At 37.8% G+C, this 12,311-nt stretch overlaps 1 protein-coding gene across 9 annotated transcripts in view; it reads left to right on the forward strand.

The window, feature by feature from the left end:
* Nucleotides 1-12,311, forward strand: part of FRMD3 (FERM domain containing 3) — a 407,251-nt gene that overhangs the window by 267,482 nt on the left and 127,458 nt on the right. The window contains exon 4 of one of the 9 annotated variants that reach the window (XM_021064667.1): nt 11,821-11,857. The exons of the other annotated variants lie outside the window; for them this stretch is intronic. The gene's annotated coding sequence lies outside the window, so the exon portion shown is untranslated. The remainder of the gene's footprint in view (nt 1-11,820; nt 11,858-12,311) is intronic. 9 annotated transcript variants of the gene reach the window in all.

The raw sequence follows: 12,311 nt of genomic DNA on the forward strand, positions 1-12,311 counted from the left end.
GGTGCCAAATTCCCTGTCAGAACTCCTTCAGAGAGCATCTTAACCCTAGTTGGGTCCTCATTGCATCTCTCCAAGCTCTCTGACTGTCTTCTTCCCTCACCCCTTTCCCACAACTAATAATGGCTTTGGCCCTTGGATATAAGATTAGTGTCCTAATAGATTTTTATACACAAGCAGGAACTGTGTCTCAAATATAATGAAAAGGAAGTGCTACTGTTTACAATAGTGATAATAAGTAAAGTCATAAATTTCTCATAAATAAATGTGCAAGATCTATATAAAAAAACTGCAGTTTTACCATGGAAACTGTAGAGTAGATTAAAAAAGAATTCAGTAAATGGAGACTTTTCATGTTTCTGGTTAATATTAATAAAATGAATTTGTTGCAAATGAACGTATACTTTCAATAGTTTTCAAATCAAAATTTCCATGAGGTTCTCTATGGCATTTAACAAACCAAGGCTCACCTGCAAAAGAAAATGCTCAAAACTAGCCAATAAATATGTAAAAAAGGAACAGTGAACAACAATGGGGTCCTTGTTCTATTAGCAAATCAAGGCTTATGAACTATAGTAATTATGAGACCCCATTATAGACTCATATAGTAATTAAGATGGAGTTAAGAATAGGAAAAGAATCAGAAGAACAATAAAAAAAAAACCCAATCCATTATTTATGGAAATATTGTTGCCCAAACTCTGCCTCTGTTCACCAGTGCTACATAGAAACACATATCCGGAGTTTTGGTGAAGGAGAAAAAGAGAGCTTTTATTGCTTTACCAGGCAAAGGAAGCCACAGCAGGCTAATGCCTTAAAGACTGTGCCCTCATTGGGAAGAATGCAGGGGGTTCTATAGTAAAACGGAGAAAAAAAGGTTTTCAGATAGGAATCAGGATTGGGGCAGACATGCATTCTTCTTTCTTTGGGGGGATCCTAGTCATCAAAGATCTGGGCATGATTCTGGTGGTGGTCTTCTAGGTTATTGCCTAGAGTAACAGTACTTGTGAAAAGGGCATATTGATCAGAGATTAGAACAAACTAGGAAAGTTCCTGAAAAACATCATGTGCTAATAATCTTTAACCCACAGGCAATTGTGCTCAGGGTCCCTAATCTTTAGCTTACTGGTGATTGTGTTTAGGATACAGTTAAGCCAAGGAGAAGGACAAGGAAGGACTCTAAGCTGTTCAGTTTTAAAGTATTCATTTCTAAAAGAAGCATGAGGAATGGAATTTTTCTCTTAGGTGTATAAGATGCCTCCATCATTATGTGTATCCCTTGAGAGGGAACCAGGATCCTGCTCCAAGGCTGTACTATTGTTTCTTGACTGTTCCTCTCTTGTCTTTGCATCTCCTCCCTTCCCTGACCAGCATTTGTCTGAACTTGTGCCTAGGAACTCAGGGAAGTCCATGGAGGCTGAATGAGACCCAGTTCATAAGAACAAGAAATGAGGGACCCAGAAAGGCTTCTGTGCCCAGGAGCCCCACAGAGCCCTGCCTGGTTACAATATGGGTTGTAATAAAGATTGTATTTCGTATCAGAGAGACAGAAAGATAGATTATTCAAGGTATAATTTTTGGATTACCTTTTCACTTGGGAAGAAAGAAAAACTAAAGCCAAACCTTGTATCATACATAGGATTAATTCCAAATGAATTCAAAAGCCCAATATATTTAACTATTTATAGCAGTTTAGTAAAAATTTAGGAGTTATTTACTTTTACTTTTCAGTAGTACATTTATTTTTTTGGCCTTGTTAGAGAATTATTCAATAAGCAAGAGATTTGCTGTTAATCTGTTAAAAGAGAGAAGGATAATTGAAAACATTTGTGATGTTTCAATTGCTGAGCATCAAGGCTGATCTTGTGCTCAGTGGGAAAAAAAATGTAAAATGGAATTTACATTTTGTCTCAGTATGCTTAACTTTATTCATTAATGAGCTACCTATATTATGGAAAAATGCTCTGTTAAAAATACTAAATAATATTTATTGAATGAAAGTTGAATGACTAAAATCAATTCTGTATTCTTGTTTTTTAAAGAGAGGATTCAGGTGCAGTTTAGCCAACATAGTCACTCATTCAACAAATTTTTTTTTAACTTTTTGATCACTTTGCCTGTTTCTCCCATTCCTCACCTCTAGCAATTGCCAATCAGTTCTATCTATTCTGTATTTTTTTTTTGAGGGCCACACCCATGGCATATGGAAGGTCTGAGGCTAGAGGTTGAATCAGAGCCACAAACTGCCAGCCTATACCACAGCTACAGCAACGCAGGATCCAAGCCTCATCTGCAACCCACACCACATCTCACAGTAACACCAGATCCTTAACCCACTGAGTGAGGCCAGGGATCAAATCCATGTCCTCATGGATACTAGTTGTGTTCATTACTGCTGAGCCATAATGGGAACTTCTATATCTTTTTTTTAGATTCTGCATTTAAGAAAGATTATATTCTTTCTCTGATTTTTTTCACTTAGCACAGTGCCCTTGAGGTCCATCCACGTTGTCACAGTGGCAAGATTTCATTCTTTTTTAATGGCCAAATAATATTCCATTGTGTGTGTCTATGTATATACACCACACTTTCTTTATCCATGCATCCATGAATGAACATTTAGTCTGTTCCTATATCTTGGCAATTGTAAATAGTGCTTCAGTGAACTTGGGGGTACATATGTCTTTTTGAGTTTGGTACATGTATCTTTTTGCTTTCTTTGGATAAATACCCATAAGTGGAATTGCTGGATCATATGATAGTTACATTTTTAACTTTTTAAGAAACTTCACTATTTTCCATAGTGGCTATATCAATTATCATTCTCAACCAACAGTGCACAATGGTTCCCTTTTCTCTACATTCTTGCTACCACTTGCTATTTCTTGTCTTTTTGATAATAGGCATTCTAATAGGTTTGAGGTGATAACTCATTGTAGTTTTGGTTTGCATTCCCCTAAGTATTAGTGATATTGATTATCTTTTCATGTGCCTGTTGGCCATCTGCATCTTTTTTGGAAAAATGTCTACTAAGATCTGCCCATTTCTTAACTGTATTTTTTTTGTGTGTGTGTGCTATTGAGTTGTATGTGTTCTTTATATATTTTGAGTATTAACCCCTTATCAGAAATATGATTTGCAAATATTTTCTCTCATTAAGTAAATTGCCTTTTTATTTTGTTGATGGTTTACTTGGCTGTGCAGAATTTTTTTAGTTTCATGTAGTCCCACTTGTTTGTTTTTGCTTTTGTTGCTTTTTTTTGGTATCAGATTCAAAAATTATAATCAAGACTTACGTTAAGGAGCTTACAATCTTATGTTTTCTTCTAGGAGTTTTATGGTTCTACATTCAAGTCTTTAATAAATTTTGAGTTGATTTTGTGTGTGTGTAATGTAAAATAGTGGACCAGTTTCATTCTTTTGTATGCGGCAAGAGAATTACCAAAATCATTTATTGAAGAAACTGCCCAATACCATTTATTAAAGAGAGTGTCCTTTCTTCATTGTGTATTCTTGGGCCCTTTGTTATAAATTAATTGACCATATATGCGTGGGTTCATTTTTGGGCTCTCTCTTCTGTTCCATTGGTAAGTGTGTCTTTTTTTAATGCCAACACCATACTCCTTTAATTATTATTAAATAATTAAAATTCTTCAAGTTCTTCAGTGAACTTGGGGGCACATGTATCTTTTTGAATTTGTACATGTATATTTTTGTTTTCTTTGGATAAATACCCATAAGTGGAATTTTAGAAGAGTTTTAAATAGGGGAGCATGATGCTTCTAGCTTTGTTCTTCTTTCTCAGGATTGTTTTGGGCTATTTGGAGTGTTTTGTGGCTACAGACAAATGTTAGGATTAAACATTTTCTGTAAAATATGCCATTGGGATTTTGATAGGGATTTCATTGAATTTGTAGATTGCTTTGGGATATATGGACATTTTAACAATATTAATTCTTTGAGTCCATGAGCACATGATATCTTTCCATTTATTTGTGTCACCTTCAATTTCTTTCCTTAATATTATGTAGTTTACAGTATACAAGTCTTTCACCTCCTTGGTTGAATTTATTCCTAGATGTTTTATTCTTTCTGATGCAATTGTAACTGGGATTGTTTTCTTAATATCTATTTCTGATAGTTTGTTATTAGTGTCTAGAAACACAACAGATTTTTGCATATTAATTTTATATCCTACAACTTTACCAATTTTTTTCATTCTGACAGTGTTTCAATGGAGTCTTCAGGGTTTTCTCTATGTAATATCATGCAACCTGCAAATAATGACAGTTGTGCTTCTTCCTTTCCAGTTTGGATGCCTTTTATTTCTTTTTCTTGCCTGATTAGTGTAGTAGGATTTATAATACTATGTCAAATAAAAGTAACAAAAATGAGCATCCTTGTCTTGTTCCTGATCTTAGAAGTAAAGCTCTCAGCTTTTCACTGTTGAGTATGTTAGCTGGGGCTTATCATAAATGGCCTTTTTATGTTGAGGTGTGTTCCCTATTTACCCACTTTGTTGAGAGTTTTTATCATAAGTGGATGTTGAATTTTGTCAAATCCTTTTTCTGCATTTGTAGAGATAATCATATGGTTTTTATCCCCTATTTTGTTAATGTTGTGTATCACATCAAAAGTATTTTTTTTGTAATTATGGAGTCAAACAGGATTTCCCAAGGTAAACATCAAACCCATAAGTAACAAAGCAAAACACTAACAAATTTGTGCAAATTTAAACATTTGTACTAGAATATTTGGTTTGTTCACTGCATAGAGTAGATTCTCAGTAAATATTTGTTGAATGAATCAGTATAAATGAATCATAAACAAATTAAGACACAAGAAAAATAATGGGAAGAATATTTGCCAAATATATAAAAAGTAGTAATATGCAGAATATGTAAAATGTGATGCTAAACACCTCAGTAGGGAAAAAAAACACTTAGAAGTAATAAAAATAAATGGCCAATAAACTCATAAACAGTTGCTCAGCATTATTAGTGACAAGGAAAATGCAAATTAAGAGAAGAATTTTTTATTTATCATACTGAAAAAATTGTAAATATTGATAATATCCATCATATTGATGCAAATGGAGGTAACACTTCTGGAGTATAAACTGGTAAAGCCATTGGGGAAGGAAATTTGGCTGTATCTTTCAAGATACCTGGGGGCGGGGAGAGATAAATTGAGAGGATGGGATTAACACATATAGTAATATATATAAAATAGATAACTAACAAGGACCTACTGTATAGCCCAGGGAGGTCTATTCAATGTTCTCTAATAACCTATATGAGAAAAGAGAATAGATACAGGTATAACTGATTCACTTTGATATAAATCTGAAGCTAATACAACATTATAAATCAACTATGCCAAAATAAAATTTAAAAAAATTTTAATGTGAAGAGTAAGCAAGAAAGCTTCTCGATGATAGCATAATCATGAATTTCTGATAGACAATGATTTATTAAACAGAACACAAAAAGTGTTGATACCTCAAGTATATATTGTACAACATGGGGAATGTAGGCAATATTTTTAAATAACTATAAAAGGACTATAACCTTTAAAACTTGTGAGTCACTATATTGAACACCTGTAACTTATATAATATTGTACAACTATATTTCAATAAAAAGTGCTAAGTAATAAAAAAATGCCTATATCTTTTGACCCAACAAGATCATTTTTGTGAATCTATTGAAAGCAAAATTTATTCCCAGCATAGGCATATATTGTGCAAGGATGTCCATTGCAGCATTACTTACAGCACTGAGAATTGGAAGCAATAAAAAAGCCCAGCAGGAGTTCCCACTGTGGTACAGTGGGTTAAGAATCTGACTGTAGCAGCTTGGGTTGCTGCAGAGGCACAGTTTTAATCCCCAGCCCAGCACAGTGTGTTAAAAGATCTGGTGTTGCCACAGCTGTGGCTTGGATTCAGTCCGTGGCCTGGGAACTTCCCTATGCCATTGGAACTTCATTATGCCATTAAAACAAAGAGAAACACCAAAAAAACACCCCATTATTATAGGAATTCCCACTGTCATGCAACAGGTTAAGGATCCAGTGTCATTTCTGTGGCTTGGATTTGATCCCTGGCCTGCGAACTTCCATATGCCATGGGTACAGCCATAAAAAGAAAAAAATATTTTTTAATTACATAAAAATGTTAAAGCCCAGCAATATTTGGCAAGACTAAATAAACTATGTGGAGTACCTGCAGTCATTTTAAGGAACAAGGCAGACATATATTACTGACATCAAAAGATTTATTAGATATATTGTAGAATTTAAAAAGCAAGTAAAATACCGCATAGAAAATGATCCATTTATCTGAAAATAAAAAGATGGTTTTTATATGAATATGTAAGTGCATGGACGAAGGACTCAAAAGTTCTGCTCGAAATGCAGTTACCTCTGGGGAAGAGAATGAAGTAGGGAAGAAGTGATGTCCTCATTTTTTATTATGTATAGTTTTGTTTTACTCAGATCTTTTACAATGAGAATATATTCATATACTCTTGGTAATAAAAAAGAGAACATAAACAAGAGGAAAGAGAGCATTATGCAAAAGTCAAATCCAAATGGAAAGGAAGAAAGAAATCAAAGTACAGTGTGCATTAAGCATGTACTACAGAAATAGAGACCCAGATGAATGAAAGCCCACTTAGGAGTTCCCATTGTGGCTCAGCAGGTTAAGAACCCGGCATGGTGTCCATGAGGATGGGGATTAGATCCCTGGCCTCACTCAGTGGGTTAAGGATCTGGCATTGCTGCAAGCTGCATTGCTGTGGCTGTGATGCAGGCCTGCAGCTGCAGATCCTATTTGACCACAGCCCAAGAAGTAACTACCATGTACCACAGGTGTGGCCGGGTTAGGGGGGTGGTGGGGAAAGAAAGCCCACTTAGTCTTCTAAAGAGGCTCCCCGTTTAATCCCTGCTGCTGCCTGATTAGCCCAACAGGGTAGTTATGATCTTATTCTTGCTCTATCTATCAGGGACTGTGCTGCTGCCAAGCCCTGGGAAGAGACAGGGGTTCTTGGACATGGCTTCTGCATGCAAATCAGGGTGGGGAGGAGCTGCATCCTCTGTATAATACATGGATTGGATGTATCTATAAGAGCAATGTTGAGTCAAGTTGCTGCTAATGTCTTCAGGGCTCCCTCCCGTAGTTATGATGGCTTTTCAAGGAAACCTGAGATGGCGTGTAATTTGTGTCTCGGTGATATTTGTGAAACCTCAGTTTTTAGGTAGCTTTCCAGCACCTCTTGAGGATACTCTAATAAAGAGCTGTCTTGCTGCTAAATGATTTTGTCAATAGTTAGCATACCTTCCTCTGTAGCCTAGACAAGAGAGTACTGGGAGTGTAGACTTTACTCTGGGTCAGGAATAGGAGAACACCACAGGTCCATATCCATTCACGAGGCCAGTTTGGATGCCTGACTCCCAATTCTGTTCTTTGCTGAGTATGTTAGTTCCTAATGCTGCCATAACAAACTACCATACACTGGCTGGCTTAAAACAATAGAAATTTATCCTCACAGTTCTGGAGCCTAGAAGTCTGAAATCAAAGTGTCAGCAGGTGCCATGTGCCTTCTGAAGGCTCCTCTAGCTCTTGCTGCTTGCTGGCCAGCTTTAGCTTGTAGCTGCATCACTTTGGTCTCTGCCTGCATCTTCCCATTGCCTTCTCCCTGTGTTTTCCTCTTTTATAAAGATATCAGACACTGGCTTTAGGGCGCACCCTAACCCAGTATACCCTCATCTTAATTAGTTATATCTTTGAAGACCCTGTTTGCAAATAGGGTTACATTCTGAGGTTTCAGGAGGATATTAAATCTGTGGGAACACTACCCAGCCCACTGTGCGGAGCACCCTGATTTAGAACACCCACACCTTTCAAGCATTTCTGTTTACTCTTTGGGTGACCTTCATGCCTTCTTTTTTGTGGCTTATTTTTTCCTCCTTGGTGTATGTGTTTTTTCTTTCTTTTTCTCTTTTTCTCTTTTTTTTTTTGCTGAACTTGATCGTATGATTCTAACTGAAAAACTTCACACGTTTTACTTCTCCACACACCTATAGTGACAGTAACTTCATCTCTAGACCTCTTGGGGCAGCCTAGCTCATTGTCCTCATGGCTATATACTCTCACCAAGTCAGATCCCCAGGACTTAGCTTAGAAAATTTCTTTCCTTAGTCCACAGCTTACTACAAAGCTATGCATGTGATCAGTTCATAATAAATGCTTGTTGACTAGACTCAAAATGCTCCTTTTAGGGAGCAGGCAAAAGAATTTAAACTGCCACACGCATTCTTTAACAAGGAAGCAAAACACACACATCTGAACAAAACCCACTGCATAAATAAAATATGTAACACTAAGTCCCCAAGTGCTTTTGGTTTAGCTTTGGCTGCTTTTGCTCTTTCTAGTTTTCATGTTTCCAATACTTATTTCTAGCTTTGGAAACAGGTTTCTTTTATTCCACTCAGAGCTCTGTAGTTTTGGCTCTTTTTTTCTCCCAGATTTGGCAATTTCCTTTTTTTTTTTTTTTTTTTGGCTGCACCCATAAAATATAGAAGTTCCCAGGCCACAACTGAATCCAAGCCGCAATTACAACCTACACCACAGCTGCAGCAACACTGGATCCTTAACCCACCACACCAGGCCAGAGATTGAACCCATGCCACTGCAGAGACAACACAGGATCCTTAACCCACTGCACCACAGCAGAAACTCCAAAAAATGTCTATTTTTGATATGTCACTCAGAAAGCCTGTATGGTTTGGGCCTATAAATAATGTCCACATTGTGCTTTTTATTTCCCAGCATAGAAAGAAATAATGATAACAAAAGTAAGGACAAAAAAAACCCTTACTTTTATAATGTGCAATTCTAAATGATGTGTATATTTGATAAGCTACAGGTTTCTAATTTTTGACCCTATCCTTATGGTATGGATGGCAGTGACATTGATGTCATTTTAATTAGGTACCATGGTGGGCCTCAGGGAGGGCCCAACACTCCTTGTGAGAAGGAGGGAACATGGTGGGACTAGTGGAGGAAAGTTGCATTGTCGGGCAGAAGCCCTTATGCCACCAGGGAGATATTTCAGGGCTTCCTTCTTCCTTCAGGTATGTTGTGTTTCATAATGGGGTACATAATTCAAAACTACATGTGTGTTGGCAGCATAAAAAGTCTGAATGATAACCATAAAGGACTAAGAGATTCCAGGCTTGGCATATTAGTACTAGAGTAAAGTAGGTCAGAAAGAGAAAGGCAAATACCATATGATATTACTTGTATCTGGAATCTAATATATGGCACAAATGATCCTTTCCACAGAAAAGAAACTCATGAACTTGGAGAACAGACTTGTGGTTTCAAGGGGGAGAGGAAGGGGTGGGATGTACTGGGAATTTGGGGTTAATAGATGCAAACTATTGCCTTTGGAATGGATAAGCAATGAGATCCTGCTGTATAGCACTGGGAACTGTATCTAGTCACTTATGATGGAGCATGATGGAGGATAATGTGAGAAAAAGAATGTATACATGTATGTGTGACTGGGTCACTTTGCTGCATAGAAGAAAATTGACAGAACACTGTAAACCAACTATAATGTAAAAAATAAAAATCGTTTAAAAAATGACTAGTAGAGGTAATTCAGATGTGGGTCAATCAGGTTAGGAAAGTTTTATTCATATCTGTTTCCTTTTGGTTGGAAATACTTCATAATGTCTCATTTTTGCATGCAACTTTATGGTAAAAATATCTCAGGACTATGATACAGAAGTAAATGCATCTGGCTCTTAGAATTATTATGACTACTTGTTCATTTACACCAACCAACATGATGCCAGAGGGGCCAGTTAGATACACAACATCTGTAGCAAGTAGGTACCTGAATCTCTTGCCTTTGGTTTCATGTCCTTTTGCTAACTTTGGGGGTAATAATTCTCAGGTCACTGTACCGTAGTCCCAGATAGTGAAGCTCTTCTTTAGAAGCAGGACTATCACATATCTCTTCACATGTGTATTTATTTCATGTCTGTTTTTTTCCCACTCCTTCCTGATGAATGACAGTCCCCCTTATACCCTTTGAACCGAGATAGAGGGCTGAGGTCAAGTTGAAGGGCTCTACCTCATCCATGATGGTTTTTTCTTCAACCTCTAGAGTAACAATAACTCCTCTGAGTTGAATACGAAGGTCTCAGGCAGCCTGCCAAGTGCTTGACATCAGTAGTAGTTCTCATCTTCATGGTGGTTCCTATTTCAGACCCCTGGCCAGATGTGACCTGCCACCTGGCTTTGTATGGCTGCAGACTGGGAGTAGGTTTCCTATTTGTAAATGGTTGGAGGAATAAAAGGGAAAGATAATTGATATTTTGTAAGAAATGAAGGGTACGTAAAATCCAGATTTCAGCATTTTATTAGAACTCATCATGCCATTTGTTTACATCTTGTTTGTGGTTGCTTTCACACTTCAACAGCTGGAGGGGGGCGTAGTTGAAACAGCAACCTCGAGTGAAAAATATTTACTCTCTGGCCCTTTCCAGAGAAACTTTACAGATTCTTACTTTAGGTGGCTGGTTCCATTATTATCTCCCATTTTACGGATGAGGAAATGGAAGCTGAGAGTTTCAGTTTCTCTGTAGCAATTTATCCAGATGGTGAACTTGAGACTAGACCTGTTGGATGTCAAAGTCCCTGTTGGAGCATCTCCTGAGCAGCACAGGCAGTTTGAAAATTCCTGGAAGAAATTTGTGAGGCAGCTGCTCAGCACTCCTGTATCCCATAAGAGGTTTTTTTGGTTTGTTTTGGGGGTTTTTTTGTTGTTGTTTTATTTGTTTGTTTTGCCTTTTTTTAGGGCTGCACTGGAGGCATATGGAAATTCCCAGACTAGAGGTGGAATATGAGCTATAGCTGCCAGCCTACACCACAGCTGCAGTGTCTGCGACTCATGCCACAGCTCACAGCAATGCAGGATCGTTAACTCACTGAGAGAGGCCAGGGATCAAACCCACATCCTCATAGCTACTAGTCGGATTGTTACCGCTGAGTCATGAGGGGTATTCCCCCTGAGAGTGCTTAGAGTTGACTTTACTGTGTATGCGTGTGTGGGCGCGACTATGTGCGGATTAAAGCAAAAGACAGAGCTGTAACAGGAGGAGGAGGAATTAAATAATTTCTTTTTCAAATCTCTACTTTGGGAGTCGAGGCGATGCAGTACCCGTAACACCTTGGAGGCTGCTTCTTGTTTCAATAAAAGAATGATGGAGGAGGGGCTGTCCCTGCTGTTGATGAATGATAGTAACAGTTGTCGCTGAGTGATCGTAATCATTTCCAACCAGAAGAGAGCAGTCATTAAGAGAGCAGTTCTGTGTGGATGGTTCATTTGATCATATCCCAAGAGTTATAGTTCATTGAATGAGTGAGTCATGCTTTGCCCTTTCGGTACTGTCATTTTGCGCATGCGCAGAAACAGTAGGCAGTTCCTAAGCTGTTTCATTGTGAGTGAGGCTCACCTGTGTCCCAGTTGCCCCATGGAGAGGCAGCATGTGGTCCTCAGCTTGCACTCTAAAGTCCCTGGAAAGACCCAAGAGGGGGACAGTGTTCCTTTGGTTAAGAATAAAAGGATTTCACTTGTGCTCAATAGACCAGAAACCCCTAATGCCTATTTGGGTTCCTTTGGAATGTAAGCCTCTTAATTTGCCGGGTGTTAGAGATCCTTTCTGCAATGCCAAACCCTTTTATACATTTCTCCAGAGTCTGAAAGTCTGACAAATTGGTCATACTTTTTTTTTTTTTTTTCCCAATAGAGTCCCAGAGGAGGGAGGCATAAAGAACATATTCCAGGTATAGGTATTGCCCTAACATCTGCCTGCTGGAGCCACTGACTATGCTTTTAACTGCTATTTAAAGGAATTTGGGAAAGTTTTTCATAGCTATCAATCAGGCTATATATGAGAGAGATCATGAGTTTATGTGTATATTCCCAAAGTTATATTTTTTGTCTTTCTATGTTTTTTTTACGATGACTAAAGACCACCGTGTTTTAAGGAATGCTGCTAAAGGATGTTTCAAAGAGAAAAAAAAAATCTTACTTGTTGTCACAAAGATTTGAGGATGGTTGTTGGTTAAAAATAGGAAGTCATTTTTCTCATTTTTCACTAGGGAACCTGCTCACCTCATCCTTTCATATCCCCATTTCTGGAAAAGGTCTCAAAGTGGGGTTGAGAGAGTCTGTCTCTGCTTCGTAAGTGGCTCTTCCTCTCCCCATGTTCTCACTATGAACAGATCACCCAAATTC

Source organism: Sus scrofa, chromosome 10 (genome assembly GCF_000003025.6).
Source record: "Sus scrofa isolate TJ Tabasco breed Duroc chromosome 10, Sscrofa11.1, whole genome shotgun sequence".
In the NCBI taxonomy this organism is placed as follows: Eukaryota; Metazoa; Chordata; class Mammalia; order Artiodactyla; family Suidae; genus Sus; species Sus scrofa.